Source organism: Lactuca virosa, chromosome 4 (genome assembly GCF_052849685.1).
Source record: "Lactuca virosa cultivar CGN04683 chromosome 4, Lactuca_virosa_CGN04683_v6, whole genome shotgun sequence".
NCBI lineage: Eukaryota > Viridiplantae > Streptophyta > Magnoliopsida > Asterales > Asteraceae > Lactuca > Lactuca virosa.
The window spans coordinates 455,378,145-455,401,655 of NC_136429.1; the positions used below are offsets into that span (position 1 = coordinate 455,378,145).

Genomic DNA, 23,511 nt, shown 5'->3' on the forward strand with positions numbered 1-23,511 from the left:
CATAAATCATAGGATGAACACAAATCTTGATAAAATGATACCATTTAACTAACTTGTTAGAGTATTAACAAACTAGGTGTGAGACCTGTGTATTATACGGGTTTATTATAAATAAAAATTTAATATAAATATATATAAACATTAAATATTTTATAAAATAATGTTTTTCCATATCTTTTGGAACATTTATGAAAGAAATCAAATCGTTTGGAGCGTTTATGAGAATTTATTATCAAGTTAATACACTGATAACCTTATATATATATATATATATATATATATATATATATATATATATATATATATATATATATGGAAAAGTTCAATAGAGAACCATTATTAATCAAGGAACCAAGGAATCAATCCAAAGCGTCGGAATTTAAAGCGATCAACGGCAAAAGGAAGGGTTGTAAAATTTTATAATGGACGCACATATACCGGATTATAACAAAACTCGCTTCCTTTTTTTCATTTAAAATTTTTTTTAGGCCAAGTTTTTTATCGAAAAAAAACTGAATATACCGTTGTTCACGATTTTTCGTTCTCTTTCCATAGAGATCCATGATGATATATAAAAAACGAACTTTTTTTCTCGAAAAAAACACACTTAATTTTCTTAGTTTTTTCAATATTTAAGTTTATTTTTATCAAAAAAAACTAATTATACCAAAAATATTAACTTTTTGTACTCTATTAATAAACATCAACACCGATTAAAAAAAAAAAAAAAACAGTGTAGATTCACACTGTGAATCTAAACCGTAAATATTTCAATTTTTAACATTCACAATATGAAAAATCTCGAACAGTTCAGATTCACATTGTGAATCTGAATTACTATTATGCACACTGTGAATCTGAGAATGTTCACAAAAAAAAAAAAAAAAAAACCTCGATCAGTGTAGATTCACACTGTGAATCTAAACTGTAAATATTTCAAATTTTAACATTCACAATGTGAAAAAGCTCCGATCAGTTCAGATTCACACTGGGAATCTGAGTTATTATTATGCACACTGTGAATTTGAGGAGGTTCACAATGTGAATCTGAACAGGTTTACAATATGAATCTGAACAGGTTCACAATGTGAATCTGAATTGAAATATCGTTTTTTTTTTAACATGAATATGAATCTATGTTTAAAAAGTACAAAAAATATGAATTTTAATATATTTATTAATTTTTTTCTATAAAAAATAGACCTTAACTTTTTAATCAAAGAAAATGAAGTGGGTTTTTTTCGAAAAAGAAAAAGTTCGTTTTTTATATATCATCATGGATCTCTATGGAAATAGGACGAAAAATCGTGAACAACGGTATATTCGGTTTTTTTTTTTGATAAAAAACATGGCCTAAAAAAAATTTTAAACGAAAAAAAGTGGTGAGTTTTTTTGTAAGGGTGGATTTTTTGGTATAATCCGGTGTGTGTGCGTCCAATGTAAAAGTGTACATCTATTTCCTTGCCCGTTGATCGTTATGATTTCCAACGCTCACGATTGGTTCCTTGGTTCCTTGGTTAATTATGGTTCTCTATTGAACCCCACCATATATATATATATATATATATATATATATATATATATATATATATATATATATATATATATATATATATATATATATATATATATATATAACCCGTTAGAATTTTTGGAAATTTATTTTAAGAAAATTGAAATCCCCAAAAAATATATGTGGAAAATACAATTTTAAAAATTCTAGAAAATGACATGTGTCAAAATGAAGGAGAAGATGACAAGTGGCAAAAGTATTTCCATTTATTAGGGAGAATTTTGCTTATATATTAAAAATTATATTTAGGGGTCCATTTTTAAGTTTTGCACAGGATCTACAAAATTAACGAGACGCCCTGATAATTACAAAGATGAAATTGGCCCCACTGCCACCCATACCCATGTGTCTTCTGTGTCTTCCCCTCGTCTTTTTCTTCAACCGGAAACTCAATCGGCAAAACTCAAAACTTGAAACCAACTTGAAATTAAAAAATTGAAACTCAAACTCGATGGAACTTGATGAAAATTAATACGAAGCTCAAAACCAAAACTAAAAACCTAATGAATCTTGATGAAATTAAACCTGAAACCGATGGAACTTGATGAAATTGAACTTGAAACACAAAACCGAAAACAAATAAATATGATGAAATTACCTTACATCAAAATCTAAAACTTAAAATTGATAGAGCTTTGATGAAATCAAACACGAAACTCAAAACCAACACTAAAAACTGATGAAATCGAATCAGAAACTTAAAATTAATGGAACTTACTGAAATAGAACCGGAAACTCAATATCAAACCAAATACATGATGAAACTTGATGAAATTGAACATGAAATCAAACTTGAAACTTAAAATTGAAGTTAAATTTGTTCTTGGAGAATCATAACAACACTTATTCCTAAGATCTAAGATTGGCAGTAGTGGTCCAGTGAGATGAAAATCTAACCTAAAATTGAGTTTCATGATGGCGATTCAAGGAGACTTCATCAATGTTTGAGTTTCATGCTAATGATTCAATGAGACATCAACAATGGTTAGGGTGTTTGGGAGTGCTTTTTGCTTTTTAAAATGACTTATTAATTTATTGGCTTTTCAAAAAACCAATAAGTTAAAAAAATGTTTGGTAAAAACTAACTTTTTTAGTGAAAAAATGATTTGTTCAAAAGCTAAGAATACATGGTTTTTCCAAAAAGTCGATAAGGAGTTTCAAATGGACTCCCAAACATGCCCTTAATTTTCACATGGTGCAGGGAGATGAGGGTGCGATTGAGCCGGAGAAGAATGGTTTCAAACCCTTAGGAAGGTCCGAATTGAGGGTATAACCGGTCTAATGTGAGATCATGTCGTTTTGACAAAGATGAGGGAAATGAGTGAACCTCTGTCTATATTTTAATTTTATAATTAATTAATCAATATATTAATTAAAGAAGAAAGTATGTAAAGGCAATATAGTTTTCTCAATACATAAGAGGGACCAATATATATATATATATATATATATATATATATATATATATATATATATATATAATTTAATTTAAATGCTAAACATGCAAATTATCCTTCAGTTTTTTTTTTTCTTTTTTGTTTTTTTTTTCCTACAAGTCGTCAAGATATACAACTATATACTCATATTTTTTTTCTACAAGTCAAGATATACATTTATATTTATATACTCATATTATATACAAGTCAAGATATACATTTATATACTCATATTAATTATATACCTAATGTAAGTTATCAAGTAACTTCTCAATTGATGTCATATTAATTATATACCTAATGCAAGTTATTAAGTAACTTCTCTGAAAAGAAAGCTAGTATTTCAATTGATGTCTTGGTCATCCCATCTTTAATACGGCACAAAAGCTATCCTAGTAAGGATACTTTATGGGTATAAATCAACTTTCTTTAAAAAAAAGTAACCAAGGAAAGCACTGATTCACCGACAAAAACCTAATTGTTAATTAAAGAAAGACGACTTGCACAACAAGATAAATTATCCATCAACGTGCATCTTGGGGATGAAAGAGGCACATAACATTTTAATATAAAATAAAACTTTTAACTTCCATAAATTATACTCTAATAAATGATATATTTTAATAAATCAAAATCTATTTTGTGATATGTCAATTTTTTATAAATTTTAATATTTGTTATTTTGTGGTATTTTCAATTTTTTATAAGTTTTAATACTTGTTATTTTGTGGTATTTTTGAAATAATAATATCCACATGTCAGTTTTTATTTTTATTTTTCAATTTTTAAAATTAAAAAACCACATAATATTCTATTTATATATTTAATGTATTAAATGTAACGAATATGATAGTTTACAATGAATACGTTTTTTTCTTCCGTATTCTAAATCCCAATCTTAAGGACAAAATAATTGATAGTTTCTAATGTTCCAGCTCATAACAAGCATCCATGCAATGTTGCTTATATCGATTTCATTAGGAACCGCTATCAATCACTCGATTTCAGGTGACAGATTGACGTCATGGCAAAGGGAGTTGTTTTCACGAAGAGTGAAAGAGATTCTTATTACTTATGTGGTTAGTTGCTTTCAGTTGTTTTGATTACATGTTTCTTCTCTTATTGACTACACCTAGGTTCTTTTTTCACATAGTTTATTTACCTCATTGTTGTTCAATCTTAATATATCAGTTTCTAAAATATTTATTATTTCAATATGGTTTCTTACTTCAAGTACTTGAACTGGTGTATATTTTTTGTTGCTTATATGTTGGCAATCGATGATAGGTTGCAATCACTAGATAGTATATTCTTGATAAAGTACATATAAACCGTGTTGATGAAATGCATGGATGAGATTTCAGTCAAGTATTGATCTCCGATTGTAAATATCAATCAGAAGTGAAGATATTGCTTTTGAAAATAATGATCGGGTTGTTAACAAGAAACCTTAAACGATTGGTTATGTGATAAAAAGTGTAATAAAAGTTTTATGTATTATTGTTGAATACGCATAGCCATCTATTACTCATAATCATTCTATTGTGAAGCCTAACTTACATGTTTTATTAGTTGAAGATTCCATGAAAACCATAATGAGTCCGACAGATAAATCTCCATCATTCTGGAAGACCAAGTATGCCTAGAGAGGCATATGTTAACAGAAGTTTAAGCATACATGGAAGTGGAAACACGAGAGTTGATGCATGGAAAAAATGGATTTCTAAAGATTCATAATTGATACCAAAACCTATTGTTCTAAGCAATTTCTTTTGAAATTAATCAATTTATATAACTATCTCTAACATATATTTGAATGAACGGATGATTGAAAGCAATGTCGATGATAATGAGTATGATAGAAGTGACAACTTATATTACTTGTCACTTCTCAAATTTCGTCGATTAAATTAAAACCAATTATTAAACCTTATATATAATGTCTTTTTTTCAAGCTTATTATTTTATCGTCCTAATACCTTTATTCAAAAGTGATTTTTTTGTTTTTTTATATAGAGATAAAAGGTGTTAATTGGGACATATATAATGGAATGCACATCTCTAGAAGTATAGTCGTATACCATATTTATCACCATATCCATTCATGAGATTTAAAAGATCACATACATCATGTAACATCCCGAGATTTTGCAGGTATTTCCGAATCCTCTCTTCTATCATTATTTTGTCATTTTTAGTCCCTGGGGTTGGAAGAGTCGACCCATGAGAAGCCTAAGGGCTAAAGTTGCAACTTTGAGAACAAGGCTAGTACGCTAAGCGTACATAAGGTACGCTAAGTGTACTAGGCGCGCCTTAATACGCTGGGCGTACACTTGTGTACGCTAAGCGTACTCACGTCAAGAGGAAACCCTAATATTTAGGGTTTGAGTGCTATATAAACATCCTTATGAGCTCATAACCCTCCCTTACCTCAGCCTCCACTGTTTAGAGCCGTTTTCCCCAAACCCTAATCCTTTCCTTGAGTGTGTGAGCTTATAGAGTGTGTTTTGAGTAGTTGGAGAAGAAGGTGTTGCATCAAGAAGTTGGAGAAGGAGAACAAGCTTGTAGATCTGAAGTTGTTTGGTGCCCTATAAGCTCCAGAAGGTAAAAAGCTTCAAACTTTATGCTTGTATGATATAAATCTTGCCATTCTAGCTTTAAGGAACCATTTCTTGTCCCAAAGTCCCCAAGTTGGTGCATGATATGATTTGGACGAAATAAGTTGTCCTTTCAGACCCTAGAAAGGGTTTTAAGTGATAAAAATGATGTTCCAATGGCCTAGGATGTCCCATGCATGTAGTAGAAAGGTCTTAATGGATTAAGACCATGTATTAAGAGCTTTCTGGACGTCCAAAGTCTTAAAGTTCGAGACTTTATGGTTCTAAGACACTTTTGGTCGATGGATCTGAAATATGGGCTTAAGTGCTTACGCCATTAAGCACTTATTAGAGTTTTGGTGAAACTATGCGTACGCCCCACGTAATTTCTGTACGCCCAGCATACAGAGTCAACCACCCTGATGGTGGTAAACGCAAGGTAGAGTACGCCTAGCGTACCAGAGGAGTACGCCCAACGTACGACCCCTGTTGGGCATTTACGATTTAGGCTTCGGGATTGGGCCGCCTTTGGACTAGTTGGACTTGGGCCTTGATGGGCTCTCTGGATAAGAGTATTTTGGGCCAGTTTTGGCAGTGAGTCCTTGAATGAGGCCCAATTAGAGAGTTGGGCCCAATTTGGAAAATTGGACCAATAATGGGCCTTGTATATGTGGACTTATGGATCATGGATTTGGCATTGGGCCTTGGCCCAAATTAGGGAAAAGGCAAAATGGACTATGATTAGTTGGAGAACTCTTGGTCAAGATTAGTATTCCCATTTATTGACTTATTATTCGTTATTTTGGATAGTTCGGGATTTTTGGTGAGTCGGCGATTCGGGAGTTCGATTCATCAGTTGAGATCGACATTGTGAGGTGAGTTATCCTCACTATACTAAGGGGTCTAAGTCACCAAGGCCGGCCCATTGGATTTGATATCCCAGTAGTTGATGAGGTGTTGAGTATGATATAGTTATACATGCTAGTTTGTTATGCCAGTTAGGTAGATCTGTAGAACTACCTGTGTTACTGTTTGATTATATGTATGTGCAATTAGTTGTATATATGTAGACATGTTGTGTGGGTAGGGTTGAGGTTGCACTGTCTTGTGTAGTGACCAACAAACCCTAGAGTATGCCAGATATGAGCTAAGGGCCGGGAAGGCATACCAGACTCATACTGAGGACTCATTAGCATACCAGATACGAGCTGAGGACCAAGTGGTATGCCAGACTCATACTGAGGGCAGATCAGTTATGTTTCAGTTTTAGGACTGAATGGGGCAAGCCAGTCATAAGCGGTGGGCTCGAAAGCAAACCAGACTTATGTTGTGGGCTCGGAGGCAAGCCAGATGTGAGCTGTGGGCCCGGAAGGCAAGCCAGACTCACACTGTGGGCCCAGGGGGTAATCCAGTTTGTAGAGTTGTGGACCCATTAAATTTTGTTATTATGTGTACTGTTTGTTATGTATCGGTATATTGGGGGAACTCACTAAGCTTCGGGCTTACAGTTTCAGTTTTGGTTTTAGGTACCTCAGATGATCGTGGGAAGGCAAAGGCGTGATCGTACAACTCCTCACATTATATGACTATGTTTCTGGGATACTCTGATATAGAACTATTTTGAAAACAAATTTGTAATAACTGGTGGTTTCTAAATGTTTTAAAAAGTTTAAATTTGACATGATTTTTATGGATGTTACACATCACTACATATGATTCTTTAACAAGTCCTTTGCTCTTTCACTACTATTAGAGAAAGATGCTTAAAATCATCTTCCTGTTTAAACATGACTCACATATATCAAATTAATCAGACTCATTTGCCTTTAAAATATCATCTTTTAAAGTTGGGATATATGGTTAATGTTTATATGGTCAGGATCATGGTTGTAGAACTCGCTACTCGGTACTCGTTTGGCCGACTACCGAATAGCGAGTACTCGGGGAGTACTCGGATTTGGTAATTCATGTAGAAATATATTTAGGGAAATGATATATGTCAAAATCATAAGTTAAAACCATAAGTTGATTGAAATATATAACAAAATTAGATACATGTGAATACACAAAAACTGAAAAACACACAATGGTCTCACTTCGTGAACAATTACTAAAAATTCAATATATATATATATATATATATATATATATATATATATATATATATATATAATCACATGTGCGTGTGTGTTAAATAATAAATCATTAAGTATATTAAACATATTAATCACCGAGTTGGCCGAGTTTGACAACACGACTCACTTCAGTAAGGGACCAACCGGGGAGTACTCGGATTCTGTTACTCACCTCGGTAAGGGGGTACTCGACCGAGTAATCGGCCAAATCGACGCGTTTTACAACACTGGTCAGGATGATATGTCATAGATAAATTTGTATCAAATATATTCTTTTGGTGTTATCTTTAGAACTATTAGTTTAAATAAAAAGAATATTTACTTCATAAATATCATTATAAGAAAATATTTGAAATATAGAATACATCATCTCAGAACATGAATATCAACATTCACAAACAATAAGTAAATCTAGATTGTTTCAAAATTTTCAACTGTAACATGTTCCTATCAGAATAGGTACTAAAAAAACTATTATTCATAATCAAATACAAAGTATTTGGTAATCAAAAGTTCCAACAACATTTCATATGTCTCGGTAACATCTGAAAATTCTAGACCAAAAATTTCATTTTTGATACAATGATTCATAAAAAAATTTATAGAAAACATCGTCAAGTTATTTCATTTCATAAAAACCATGGATCATATGTCTCAAAAGTATGTCATAAGATAGTAACAATGTCAGAGTACAATCCCAAGAATCTCATATGCAGAAAATCGTGTGTGTGCGATGCGCTGCTACCATGTCGGCTCCTTTCCCTTCGAAGAAGAAGGACCTGAAACAAAAACTGAAAACCGTAAGCACAAAGCGTAGTGAGTTCCCCCATCATACCACATACCATACAATAACATCGTTCCAGGCATATCTGGGTGCCTAGCCTACCCTGCTGAGCATATCTAGGTGCTCAACCTACCCTTGTCAGGCATACCGGGGTGCCCGACCTACCCCTTGTCAAGCATATCTGGGTGCTCGACCTACCCTTCCAGGCATATATGGGTGCCCAACCTATGCTCTGGTTTATTTCAACCGGCTACAGGGACTATTTCACCCCTACCACTACCACATAGAAACATAACATAACATACTGTCAGGTATATCTGGGTGCCAAACCTACCCTGCCAGTATATCTCAACCGGGTCCGGGGACTAGTCCCCTTCCTACCACTATCACATAATATTATAACATACTAGCACAAATATCATAGTAAATAGTGGCATACCAGACAATTATCACAAAGACAATCATCTCTACTATAATCAACTACTAGTGGGTCGGCATTGGTGCCTTCGACCCACTTCTACTGGAAGGTAACTCACCTCAATGTCGTGAAGTAGCTGAACTGTCCTCGACTCTGGGATCAACTCCTCTCAAACTCCTTCACATAACAATCTCCTTTAATTACTCTTTCATACTCATAACCCCATTTAAGGGTCAACTCTGGTTAATGGTCAAAGTTAAACTCAACATCCTGGTCAAAGTCAACATCCTGGTTGACTCAACTCGCCGAGTTGGTCCATCAACTCGTTGAGTTCCATAATCCATAAAACCCCGAAATCTCGATCCTACTCGTCGAGTCCTTTCATGAACTCGTCGAGTTCTTCCTTATAACATAGTAGAGACCTTTTACTCACAACTCGTCGAGTTCCTCCTTGGACTCGTCGAGTTCTCCTTCATACAGAGAAGGGACATTTTGCTCATAACTCGCCGAGTTCCTCCTTGAACTCATAGATTTCTTCAATCTTCAAGCCCAAAACATGCCCAACTCGCTGAGTCATCTCCTAGACTCAACGAGTTTACTCTGTAACAGAAAAGGTTGGGGGACCACGACCCAACTCGCCGAGTTGTATGAACAACTCGTTGAGTCCCCCCATAGTCTAATACCATACATCCATTTCTAGTCGGGCTTAATGCATCCAAAACATAGATCTGGTTCCCTAGGGTCGATATATCACGTAAAGTTTCTAACTTTACGTCTATGCATGGGTTATTTAGCTCAAAAAGCCCTAAAAAGTGGTTCACAAGTTGCATGGGGCTCCCATGGACATAAAGTTGGCACCTTTATGCCACGGAGTCCCTCAAAGGCTCCAGATCTGAAGTCATGACTCCAAAACATGCTTGCATCCATGAATGGTTCTGAAATATGCTCGTTAAAGCCCTAAACTACCCCATGAAGAGATCTAGTAAATGAATAGTCAAGGTATAAACTTTATACCTCAATAAGGCTGCTTGGGCAACAAAATCTCTAGATCCAAAGCTTCCTCCTTCAACCAAGCACTTCTAGCTTCCACTCCTTCAAGGAAATACCAAAGAATCACTCTCTTTTCACTCACACACACTCAAAAGGCTCAAGATCACGAATTAGGGTTTGCTGGACTGAGGTAGGCGATGAGGGAGGCCACAATGAAGTGTTAAGGTCCTTAAATAAGGTGCAAACCCTAAAAATTAGGGTTTCACTCTGGCATCCCTACTCGTCGAGTTGAGGCTTCTCAACTCGTCGAGTAGACTTCAAGTCCCATGTCCCAAAAATCCGTTTCTACTCGACGAGTTTGGGGCCTCCAACTCGTCGAGTCCCTTTGCAAAAATGAACAATTCTTATTAAAATACATACCAGGAACTGGGTGTTATAGTCTCTAGAATGGAATACCAATCCACCTGTAAATCAGTTACTTACTTCTTCCAAACATCTGCAAATTATCAAATATCAATGCCACATACAGTATCATATACTCAAGTATATGGTGAAAAAGTAAATAGTTTTATCATATAGATACCTGAAGTGCTAGTCTTACCAGAATTACTTAGCTCAGTGAGATAAGAGGAACAATTCCTCTTCCAGTGTCATGTCTCTCCGTAATAAAAACAAGACTCATCTTTTGGGCCCTTTCTTGATTTCTTGGTTTTATATAGTCTTTATTCATTTCCTTTTTTTGAATCATAGACCTCTTAGAGCATACATTGTGACTCTCTTTGATCTTGCTAGTATCTAACGTTTGAACATGTTTGAACCATGCATCATTTTTCTATTGGAATATCTACCTCACTTGACGAAACATCATATATGCTTTGTAATTTCCCAAGACCTTCTAAAGGTTATGGATCATTATTCCCAATATAATGTGAGATACATTAACATCGTCATAATAATGCTTCCACCAAATATCATGATCAGACCAACTGGTTGGCAGAGGCTATTCAGGAACGGGACCTTCTAAAATGTATAATTTCTATTCATTTTTTAGAACAATTCTCAAGGCACGGTACCGTTCGAAGAAATTATAAGGATCGAATGCTATTATCTATTGTAAATCATTAAGAGAAAGGTGGTATATGGGCATAATATGGGCTTTTCTAGTCGTCTACAAAATTTGAGAAAAAAATTCCTAATATTTTCAATATTTAATTCTTTAAAGATATTAATACCTTTTATGTTTCTAAACATTAATTAGTTAAAGTCTAGGATCCAAGTTGTGAAACAAGTAAATGGGTATATGGCCTTTATCTGTGGCACCTGGTTTTCATAACATGTATTAATGTGTAATAATAAGTAAGAATTAGTGGAAGAAATTGATAGTTCACTCTGAGATAATTATGTGGATATAAAGTTTGTTAAAACTGGAGTTTGTATGAGAAAGTTACGGTCGTTCAAAGTTGAGATGAAAGTACATTGTTATTTTGAGAAGTCAACAAAAGTTAAAAGTTAAACAGTCAAGTCTCGGGTAAACACGACATGAAGGTTACTTATGCAACACATAATTGATCAGAGTCGTGAAACATGTGTCAAATGCTGAAGGACACGTGACGTAAAGGTGGAATACATGGCGGAAACCAGGAACAACGCATAACCGCGGTGCAACCTTATCATTGTCGTGGTGCGGCAAGCTAATAGTATAAATAGTTTTCAATTGTGTCGTTTTGAGAGTTTTGCCACATGTGGTTGGGGAGCAGCTTAAGAGGTGTTTCTGTAGGCTTATAACCGAAGAGTTGTACTGGTGTATGAAGGATATGAGGGTTCAATTATAGGATTAACTGAGATATCTTTTATCTCATTATTACGTAATTACGTTTTTGTGATATTTCGTAGAGGGTTGTTAAACCCAAGTATATGTTATAGGATTTTGTGATATGCTGTTAATACGAACCTGGTGAATTGTTTAATATTAATCTGGTCATTATGGGTTAAATGCCCTAATTTACCAATATTTGTTGATTGGGTTAACGACTTGCATGGTTAATTAGTTAGGTGATTATATTTAAAAACTTGACTAGTTGGTGACAAATGGTTACCGAGTTTGGTTAGTGATAAGATAATTGATCATTGTACTTGATATAGTGATGAGATTAGACAAGTTCTAATGAATATGATATATTATCCAAATAGGGTTGGATAAATGATAAATTGGAAAGCAACACAGAAATTGAGGTCATAATAATAGTTAGTCTTCACTAACTAACCAAGTGAGTAATCTTATATTTCTCTAGATAATTATTATCTAGATATGTGATAATTGTTTTGTATGTTCAGAGGAGAGTATAATATCTGAATTGTTAATTATTAATATCAAATGAGTTGAGGATTTGTGATAATTGAGAGTGATAGTTGTCTAATACTATACAAGTCATTAAATAGAGTAATTGGAAATTAGAGTATTTGTTGGGTCAAAATATTGGTTTATTCTAGGCAATTGGTTTTTATGTAATGTAATATATGTTTGCGGTTGTGTTTACGGCCATGAACCTGTTCACGGCCCATGTTCCCCATATACATATAAATAGATGTTAGGTGGGTGAGGAGTGGTTGATGAACACGTGAGAGCATAATGTAGAGAGAGGGGAGAGAGAAGAGAGGAGCTTAAGTGTGTGTAAGTTGTGTGTGAATCTTGTATTTGGATCTATATTCTAATCAAATCATACAAGATTCATCATCTTCTTCTTCTCCTTCTTCTTCTTCATTAGATCTGACATCGTCCGTTTGATTGAGATTCCGCACCATCAAACGGATCTGATTGATACACAAGCAGATTTGGGACTTACAAGTGGTATCAGAGCTTGGATTGTATTAATCAATTTTGTCAGATCTTGAGCTTATTTGATCTTATTTTTGAAGGATTTTTGCATTTTTGGATAGATCTCTGAAAATGAGGGGGGGGGGTTGTTCTTTGCATTTTTGATAAAAACGAGTTTTGGATCGAATTTTGGAGCAAAAATGGTGAAAACGTCGTTTTTCTTCGCATCTGTTGAAGGGTGTATGGCCTTTGAAGGGTGTACGGCCCAAGAAGGGTTCACGGCCCGAAGTTCGTTTACGGCCCTCGGAGTGTACGGTCCTCGGTTTACGGCCAGCCTCGCACGTGTTCGGTTGGGGTTTGCGGTCCGAGGTTCACGGTTGGTCTTCGCACGTTCACGGTCCTCGGTGTGTGGCCAACCTCGCATGTGTTCGGCCCAGCGAGTATTCGTTCAGCAGCCTCTTCCTCGGTCTCGATCAGCAGCAACAGCCTCTTCCTCGCACGCGCATCTGAAAAAAATAGGAAACGATTTTGGGGCTTCCAGGATTCGAACCCGGGTGCCTCGCCTCATCAGCCAAAGCGCCTTACCAGCTGATCTAGCTTGCTAGATGGAATAATCCTTCGAAATTTAATTCAAAATGAGTCATTTCTCGGTTCCTAATTTCGCATTTTGACATATTTAGCCCAAAAACCAATTTCTTTTATTTTTAAATTTCATTTTCAACCCAAAATTTTAGTTTTTAATTTTTGACTTTTAATTTTGACTTTTTCCTAAAAATTTTGACCTTGACTTTTAAAGTTTGACCTTTGACTTTAAACTTTGATTTTTTCGTTTAACTTTTAAATTTTCAAATTTAGCTTTTCGGTTTGACTTTTAAGTTTGACTTTTAAGTTTGACTTTTTAAATTTGATTTTTAAGGTTGACTTTTGAGGTTTCAAGTCAAAGGGCATTTTTGGTAAACAATGAGTTCCTCAAACATCAAAGTCAATGAAATTTCCTTGGAGAATTTACGTGTGCATTACGAATTATTACGTAGAGAAAATGAGGATCTAAAATATGAAAGGTACACTATTAGGAAAGAACAAAAACCATTAAAAGAAAAATTAGAGTCCAAAATTAAAGATTTCAAGAAATTGCAAGAAGATTACAGCAACAAGTGTGAGAATTATGATCACATCAAAAATAAACTTGTTGCTGTAACTGAAGAACTTGACACTTTGAAAATGAAGTGTGGAAAAACAGATGTTAGTTTCAAAAATTATAATGCGTCAAGTAAGACAGTCGAGTCCTTAGTTGAAAAACAATTGGGTTTTAAAGATAATCAAACCAAGGGTCTAGGGTATGATAAAGTTCCTCCTCCTTTTAATCACACTTATCAGTTTAACCCTTTAACCAAAGAAGAAATTGAAAATAAAGCACACCTTAAGTATGGCCAACCCCCTGCTTCAGCTTCAGTTAAGACTGAACAATTAGGGCCAACTAAGGGTGCTGAGATGAAAAATATTGATGTTTCTACTTCTTGTGCAGGTAAAGTAGTGGAAGAAGAGAACAAGGAGAACACTTTTGAACAATCCAATGACTCCTTGAACTCTGAATCTGTTGCTTCTAACTCAGTTACTCCTAACAAACCTGCGGTTGAGAAATACAGGCCACCAATTCCAGTGAAACAGAGTGCCTGTTGCAAGTGTGCATGTGGGAACAACCAGCGACAAGGCAAAGAAATGCCACCAGGGGCAGGAAGAAACAACTTCCCAGTGAAGAAAAAAGACATGTTTTCACTGTGGAACACCTGGACACATTGCCCGAAATTGTCCAAATCGCGCAAATGTTCCCTACTATGCACAAGGATGGCAGAACGCGCCAAGAGGGAGATTTTCCAAAAGAAACCCCTCAAGGTCACGTTCAGACAATGGCGACTAGAATGCCACGAAGGGCAAGAGTTCAACTCCCAAGGCCAAGAAATCAACTCCCAAGGGCAAGAAGGGAATGTCGGCCCAGAAGCCAATTTCAAGAAATGCTCCAACGAAACCAAAACCGGCTAGGTCAAAGTCATCTCAACAGCAGACCTCAAGTTCAAAATCAAGTGCCGAGGCACCCATCCACTCGAAAAAGAAATGGGTTAAACCCGACTACAGATGGGTACCAAAGGTTCAATCTCCCAAATCATCTAATGCGTCTAATATTTCTTCATCTTCTGTTTGTGATAAACAGGATATGTCATGGGAGAGAGTTCCTTGCACAGATGATAAAGGTCAACCCAGTTTCAAAAAGGACTGGGTTCCAAAGACCAACTAATCCCGCTCTATGTCGGAGCAGCTATGGAGGCATATCATCAGACTTCTGTTTGTTGGTAGTGGTTGTTCCAGGCACATGATAGGGGACATCTCTCAACTGTACAACATTCAGAACTTTGCTTGAGAGTATGTGTCCTTTGCGGGAAAGGAAGTAAGGAAGGAGATGATCACAAATGGGGTTATGTGCTTAATGACATGAAGAATTTTTGGATCTGTTCTGAGATTATGCTTGCTGTTCTCAGACCTTCTGGATGGAAATTCAATCGGTGACCTATGGTTTGATTTTTCTTCTCGATACTCCTGAGTTTATCTTACACTGTTTCATTTCAAAGACATTTTTCTTTAATTTCCTTATATGTCTTTCTTTAGTAGGTTATTTTGGGAAGTGATATGAACTATAGTGCTAAAGGGAAATTTATGATGCGTGTAATGCACTAAAGCCGAATTGTCTAGACTCTGTATTCAATGTGCTGGTATGCACAAAGGATTCAAAAGGACTAGACTCAGTTTGAAAAATTGAAAGGACTTGACTAATATGAACTTAGATAGTTTCATTTGGACTGACCATACGATGCTCGGGTAGATTGAGTAGTGAGATAAACATGGGAGCCTGCGAGATACACTAAAAGTTAATTATCTAGAACTGTGGTTGAACATTTCCTTGATGTATGGACTCATGTCCTTAATTCCGGTATTGATAGGGCAACTGGGGGGATCTGATAAAGTAGGTTTGTAGGAAATTATTTTCTTTCTTTCTATCTGTCAGTCATATGTTGCTTCCTTTGCGTGATTGGAACATATCCGACCTGGAATGCAACATATGCAACTCTATCTCTATGCATTTCCATATCTATGAAATTCTTTCTATCTGTTAGCCATATGTTGTTCCCTCCGCGTGATCGGAAGATCCGACCTGGGACACAACATATGCACTCTACTATCTCTCTAAACCCATATCTATGTTAGTCATATGTTGTTCCCTCAGTGTGATTGGAAGACATCCGACCTGGGATACAACATATGCACTTCTATATCTGACTTCTTTCTTAATGATTGAATACTCACCTAAATTAAGGAGTTCTTTGGAAGTTCTTGATTACCGGGGTATATCGGGAAGTGGGAAACATGTTCTAGTTCATCTAAAATTGAACCATTTAATAGGTTGTCTGTAGATCTTGCTGCTTAATTTAAGTGGACAACAATATCCTTGGTCGTCGTCAGCTAAATGTCCATTTAGGAATATATATATATATATATATATATATATATATATATATATATATATATCACAATGACTTGTCACTTATAATCTGTCCAAATTGTCAACATCCTTTGTGTTTAAGTTGACCACAATACCGGTGATTGACCAGATCTAGACATGCAGGCGTGTGTTGATAAACGATATTGGATTGCTTGACAACTTTGATCCCAAATATTTTTGTTTTTGTTAAATTTGTTTATAGTTTTCCTCTATGCACAAATTTAGGGGGAGAATTAAAAAAAAATTCAAAAATCAAACAAAAATCAGAAAATTTTAAAAAAAAAATTCAAAAATCAAACAAAAATCAGAAAAATTAAAAAAATCCAAAAATAGTGTTATTTCTGTTTTATTTTTTGTTCAGAAAATCAAAAATCCAAAAATATTTTTATTTCTGTTTTATTTTTTCAGAAAATATAAAAAATCCAAAAATATTGTGTGCTAAGTTTTCTTTTAGTTTTGTTTTGTCTTGAAAAGTGAATTCAGATGTAGATGAGACTCATGGAGACTGTATCGAAAATTTCTGAGCCAAAGCTTCATCCGTGATCATCGACGAATTCTCATTTGAAGGAGCAATAAATGAAGACTATTCTTTCAACATTCAATCCTTCAACCCCAGAAGCAAGGTGAAGCTACACTTGAAGATTATGTGACAGATTGCATTGAAGCCTCCTCAATCAATTTGTTGCTATCTATGAACCTGCTGAAGTGATCCAGAAGATTAGATCTCTCTGTTGTTCTCTCTGAAGATTCTCAAGCTGAAAGCACTATCTTTCAAGAATCTTTTCAAGAAGCCTCCTCACCCAACGTGCGTTCAATGCCAAATTCTAAAGAAAAGCCCAACTGCTCAAGATGAAGTCATTTATTGAAGATTCATTAAGTTCGTCTTGAAGTTGTGAAGAAATCGAAGATAAACGCTGAAGCCAAGCTCCAAGTGAAGATTGACAAGAAAAGCCAGCTACTTTTTAGGGGGAGCTTGTTGGGTCAATTAGAAAAGAAAGCTATAAACCAAGGGGGAGATTGTTGGGTCAAAATATTGGTTTATACTTTGCTTTTCTAGGCAATTGGTTTTTATGTAATGTAATATATGTTTGCGGTTGTGTTTACGGTCGTGAACTGGTTCACGATCGTGAACCTGTTCACGACCCATGTTCCCCATATACATATAAATAGATGTTAGGTGGGTGAGGAGTGGTTGATGAACACGTGAGAGCATATTGTAGAGAGAGGAAAGAGAAGAGAGGAGCTTAAGTGTGTGTAAGTTGTGTGTGAATCTTGTATTTGGATCTACATTCTAATCAAATCATACAAGAGTCATCATCTTCTTCTTCTCCTTTTTCTTCATTAGATCTGGCATCATCCGTTTGATTGGGATTCCGCACCATCAAACGGATCTGATTGATACACAAGCAGATTTGGGACTTACAGTATTTTATTACTATTTGAGTAAACATATGTGTATAATTGATATATATAGCGAAGTATAATACTTTTAGTAAGTTCAGTCGAAATATAAAATAAAGTATTAAAAGATGAATTAATGAGTGACTATGGTTGAGATATATAGTTGTATATTAATATAGGAGTTAAGGAGATAATATTTGTAAGAAATATATTAAAATATTGTTATACAAACTGATGAGTTAGTACAATTAAGAATTAAAGAAATAGAGAGGGTATGAGAGTAAAGAGAGTTTACTAATGTAAAGAGATAGTGTAAGTATATAGTATAGAGATAGAGCGAGAGTGATTAAAAGAGACAGAAATAGTGTACGTATAGAGAGAGGGAGAGTGTGAGTATAAAGATAGAGAAAGAGAAAGAGAGAGAGGGAGAGATAGTATGTGTGTGTATGTGTAGAGAGAGTATGATTATACATATAGAGAGAGAATGAGATAGTGTGAGTATAGAGAAAGAGAAATATCAAGAGTAATAGTATAGAGAGGGGAGAGAGAAAGAGATAAATAAATAGAGATAAAATGCGAATGAGTATAAAGAGAAAATACGAATATAAAGAATTACATGTGTAAAGAGAGAAAGACAAGGAGAGAGAAAGACAGGGAGAAAGAAAGAGAAAGGGAATGAGTATAGAGAGATTAAATAGAATAAGTATAAAAATAGTAGAGAGATAAAGGGAGAAAGAGAGAGAGAGAGAGAGAGAGAGAGATAGATAGATTAAGTGTAAAAAGAGAGTATGATGAGTTAAGTTATGAGTAAATTACGAATCTTAATTGGTAAACGAGTTTCGAGTAACTATAAAACTTGAGATTAGTGTATTTATATGTCATAATTATTATGTGTATCATCGTTAAGGATTACTCGCTCGACTATTTGTAGCTAATAGGTTTTATTGATGTGTGTTTTGCAGGTAATTTTATTTAAGAATTTAAGATCGAAGAAGGGAGATGGTGATGCCTGACTCGGATCATTCACTACTAGAAAAACAGCCTTTAATGACGTGCAAACAATGACACGCAGTGATTTACGATACGCAAAAGCGTGCGACCTAAAAATAATGTCATCTCTTATAAAATTTGAAGGATAGAGGACACGCACTTGTGTGTGCCCTAAAATTAGTGTCCAAAAAAACACGGAGGGCGCATATGATAAAATGTGTGTCGTGTGCGCACGTCGCTTTATATATTTTTTTCATAAACACGCGTTTTAGAAGCTCGCGGGGGAAATGAAATTCCAAAAGTTTGAAAAGCCGCCATGCTCTCCACTACCTTCTTTCAATCGTTCTTCTCTCTCTCTCTCTCTATCACAATCAAATACAAAAAAAAAAAAAAACCTTCAATCGGAGAGCCACGATGTCTCTCTCACCATCACTACTCTTTTCTCCCACAACGACATCACACCATCACCAAATCTTTGATCTCCGACCGATGTCTCCACCCATTCTCTGCCCCCGCTCTAATTCGCTCAATCAAATATCCAAAAAAACAAACCACGATGCGCTTCTCCTTTCTCCCATACCAGTCTGCAGAAATCAAGGAGTCTCGTGCCTAAAATTCTATATAGGGCCACAAAATCGACTATTGTTGGAAGTAGGGTTCCGGTTCTTAGTGAAATCGAAGGTTTTTTGGTCACCAGGCCATGAAATTGAAATCAAAGGGGTACAGTTGTTGGAACCACGACTATTTTTGGAACTAGGGTTTCGGTTCATAAACCCTCCATCTACTTCTCTCGATCTTCAGTTCCTCAAGTACTTTCTCAGCCTCTCAATCAATGGAAGAGCTATATCACAACTACAAATTTAGAGTGATTTCCATACCAAGTAGAACAGCAGCTCCATTACAGTCAAGGTCTCGAAACTCCATGGTCAATCACCATCAACATTCTGCTTCTTTATTTGTTCCAGAGGTTCGTCTTCCTTTATTACGAGTTTTATAACCTTTTTAATCGAACTCGATTAGCCCTAGATACCTAATGTTATCTTTTGCGTTGTTTCTTCTGCTCCATTCTTCTTGAAACCTCCCCACACTCTCATGTCAAATTCGACACTTTTGTCGAAACATAATTTGTGATTTCGAGTTGGAAATCAACAGAAAAATGTCTTTGTTATCAGATTTGAATCTCATTTTCTCACCAAATATTTACCAAATTCCATTTAATTGATCGGATGTCTTTTTCCCTCTTTACACTTCGATCGACAAACCAGGTCACCTAAAATCACCGGTTATCTTTTTCCTTTCTCAAAATTGATCGCACCTCCAAGAACCGCAAGTATTGTTAAACTTTTGACAGGCATAATAGGGAAGATGAGAGATTATCAACTTGCTGGGTTAAATTGGATGATAAGACTATATGACAATGGTATAAATGGAATTCTTGCAGATGAGATGGTATGCCAATAATCTTTATCCTTATCATCACTTCAAAATTAAATCAACTCACTTGATAACAAATATGTGTTTTTATTATCATTTCAGGGGCTTGGAAAAAATCTACAAACCATCTCATTACTTGGTTATTTGCATGAATTTAGAGGAATAACTGGACCCCAAATGGTTGTGGCTCCTAAGACTACACTTGTTAACTGGATGAATGAAATTAAACGTTTTTGCCCAATATTGCGTGTTGTAAAGTTTCTTGGTAATCCAGACGAAAGGGTATGCTTTTAAATTTTGATTTTAGTTATTTTAAAACTAGTTTTTATACACTTGTAAACTATTAACACCTGATGTTTACAGAAATACATACGTGAAGAGCTACTTGTTGCTGGAAAGTTTGATGTATGTGTCACCAGTTTTGAAATGGCTATTAAAGAGAAGACTACCTTACGTCGATTTAGCTAGCGTTATATCATAATTGATGAAGCTCATAGAATTCAGAATGAGAATTCTCTTCTTTCAAAGACCATGAGGATTTACAATACCAATTATCGTCTCCTTATCACTGGCACACCAATTCAGGTCTAAAGCTTTTGCATTTTCCTTACTTACTTCTGTATGTTTGGATTTTTATGTTGATCAATGTTTTTTTTGGGTGTTTACACAGAACAACCTTCATGAGCTTTGGGCACTGCTGAACTTTTTGCTACCTGAGATTTTTAGTTCTTCTGAAACCTTTGATGAGTGGTTTCAAATTTCTGGTGAAAATGATCAGGAAGAGGTTGTTCAACAGCTTCACAAGGTATGTTGGTGCTTGATAAGAAAAAAAAAGCTTGAAAGCACATTTATATGTACAATGCGATAATAAGAAAAAGAAAATGAAAATACAATGCTATGAATATATAAAATGTTAGTGAGCTGCTATTATTGACAAATAGTTAAAAGTACATTGCTGTTTATTGCATCAAGTTTTCGATATCATTCTTTAATGTGTCTTATTAATTTTTCTGCTATCTCTATGTTTAGGTGCTAAAACCTTTTCTTCTAAGAAGATTGAAGTCAGATGTTAAGAAAGGTTTACCTCCTAAAAAAGAAACCATTCTCAAGGTTGGAATGTCTCAAATGCAAAAACAGTATTACAAGGCCTTACTACAAAAAGTTCTTGAGGTTGTGAATGATGGAGTTGAGAGAAAGCGCCTGTTGAATATTGTCATGCAACTCAGAAAATGCTGCTATCATCCATATCTATTTCAAGGAGTTGAACCTGGTCCTCCTTATACTACTGTTGACCATCTTGTAACAAATGCAGGTGAACCCCTAAACTTCTTCCATGTATCTAAAATGGTCCCTCGTAGTTTGGATACGATCAAGTATTACAAATTTTATGCTGTATTTTGAAGAAATGGAAACTCTTGCATATAACCCTTTTGGTAAAATTGAAGTGTCTTATTATACCTGATGCTCACCATATGTATTTACTGTTATAATCACAGGAAAAATGGTGCTTCTGGACAAGTTGCTTCCAAAATTGAAGGAACGTGATTCAAGGGTGTTAATATTCTCACAGGTTCATACTTTTAACATTTATATTTAGTATTGGTGTAGTGAAGTATATTTGTTATTATATTAAAATAAATTGTGGTATACTTATGCTATTATAGATGACAAGGCTGCTGGACATTCTAGAAAATTAATTGATGTTTCGTGGATATTTATATTGTCGTATTGATGGAAACACTGGAGGTGAAGATCGTGATGCCTCCATTGATGCTTTTAATAAGCCAGGAAGTGAAAAGTTTGTGTTTTTATTATCAACAAGAGCTGGAGGGCTTGGTATCAATCTTGCCACTACAAATATTGTCATTTTGTATGACAGTGACCGGTAAGACATGGCTTTTTCTTTATAAAAAAATTGGTGCTTTGGTTTAATTGAATATACATTTTATTTTGCAGGAATCCACAAGTGGATTTTCAAGCTCGGGATCATGCTCATAGCATTGGGCAGAAAAAAGAAGTTCAAGTGTTCCGATTTTGTACTGAGGTTCCTTTATAGCTTCTTTCCTTTCCATTTGATTGATAGCTGAAATGATTGTTTACTAATTTTAATTGATTGTAAACATAAACAGTACACTATAGAGGAGAAAGTCATTGAAAGAGCTTATAAAAAGCTTGCACTTGATGCTTTGGTTATTCAACAAGGATGTTTAGCTGAGCAAAAGAGTAAGCATTTCTTCATATCACCTTTTTACTAGTTTCCATTACTTCTAAATAACATGTCATCTTTTTTTTTGGCATTTGTAAACAAAGATGAGCTGCTGGTGAGGTTTGGTGCTATGGTATTCAGTTCAAAGGATAGTACAATCACAGATGAAGATATCGATAGAATCATTGCTAAGGGAGAAGAGGCAACTACTGAACTTGATGCCAAGATGAAAAAATTCATAGAAGATGCAATCAAGTTCAAAATGGACAACAGTGTGTACATTTAATTTTTATGCATCTTCATTTTTACTTTCTTTATTGTATTCTAACTTCTAATGGATTACATATGCAGCTGCTGATTTGTATGATTTTGATGATGACAAGGTATTCAGTTGTTCTCTTGTCCTATGATTATGTTGTATTACTATGTTGTGTCATGCTCATAACTTCTTGATGATTGTGTGTTTTAATTTATGAAGGATGAGAATAAGGTTGACTTTAAGAAGATTGTGAGTGATAACTGGGTGGAGCCTCCAAAAAGAGAGAGGAAGCGCAAGTAATTATTGATTTTTTTCATCAACATAATTGCTTCTTCTTTGTATGGCTAGTTCTCCTATCTTGACCATGGAGTAAGCAAGTCGTCTCTTCTGTCAAAGGTTAGAATCACGAATTACAATCAAGACATGTGATTAGTTGTATATGTTGAACTGTAGATTATTTGACATTTTTGCAACGGGTGTTAGCAGTGACTGTGAGATTCATTCAAAAGGATGCAGAGGAGAAGAAAACATCATTCAATCCCATACCGTATTATTTAATATTGTATAACATAGATTGATGATGCTTGAAGCCTTTTTGAATACTAATTTGTTGATGATGAAAACATGTATCATGTGGAAACAGAAGAAGCATAACAATAAGAAGTAGAAACAAGAAGGTGTTCCTTAATAGCAATGTAGTATTAGGTTATATAGTTAGGGAAAACCTCTTAATAGCAATGTACAATTAGACCCCCTTAATACCAATGTATTACAATTTTTTGACATCATGTTATTGGATGAAATTGATTGTTTTGGTATATATTTGTTTCCATATTTTTGTATTATGCGTAAATGAGTATCGTAAAGCCGTGTCATAAATGTATATCATAAATAGTTGTTGAAGTTTATGACACGCAAAT

The 23,511-nt window shown here is 34.8% G+C and overlaps 1 pseudogene; it reads left to right on the plus strand.

Annotated features, from left to right (window-relative positions):
* The first annotated feature begins 20,049 nt into the window (after window positions 1-20,049).
* LOC145106766 (putative chromatin-remodeling complex ATPase chain) lies at window positions 20,050-23,258 on the plus strand (annotated as a pseudogene).
* The last annotated feature ends 253 nt before the right edge of the window (window positions 23,259-23,511 follow it).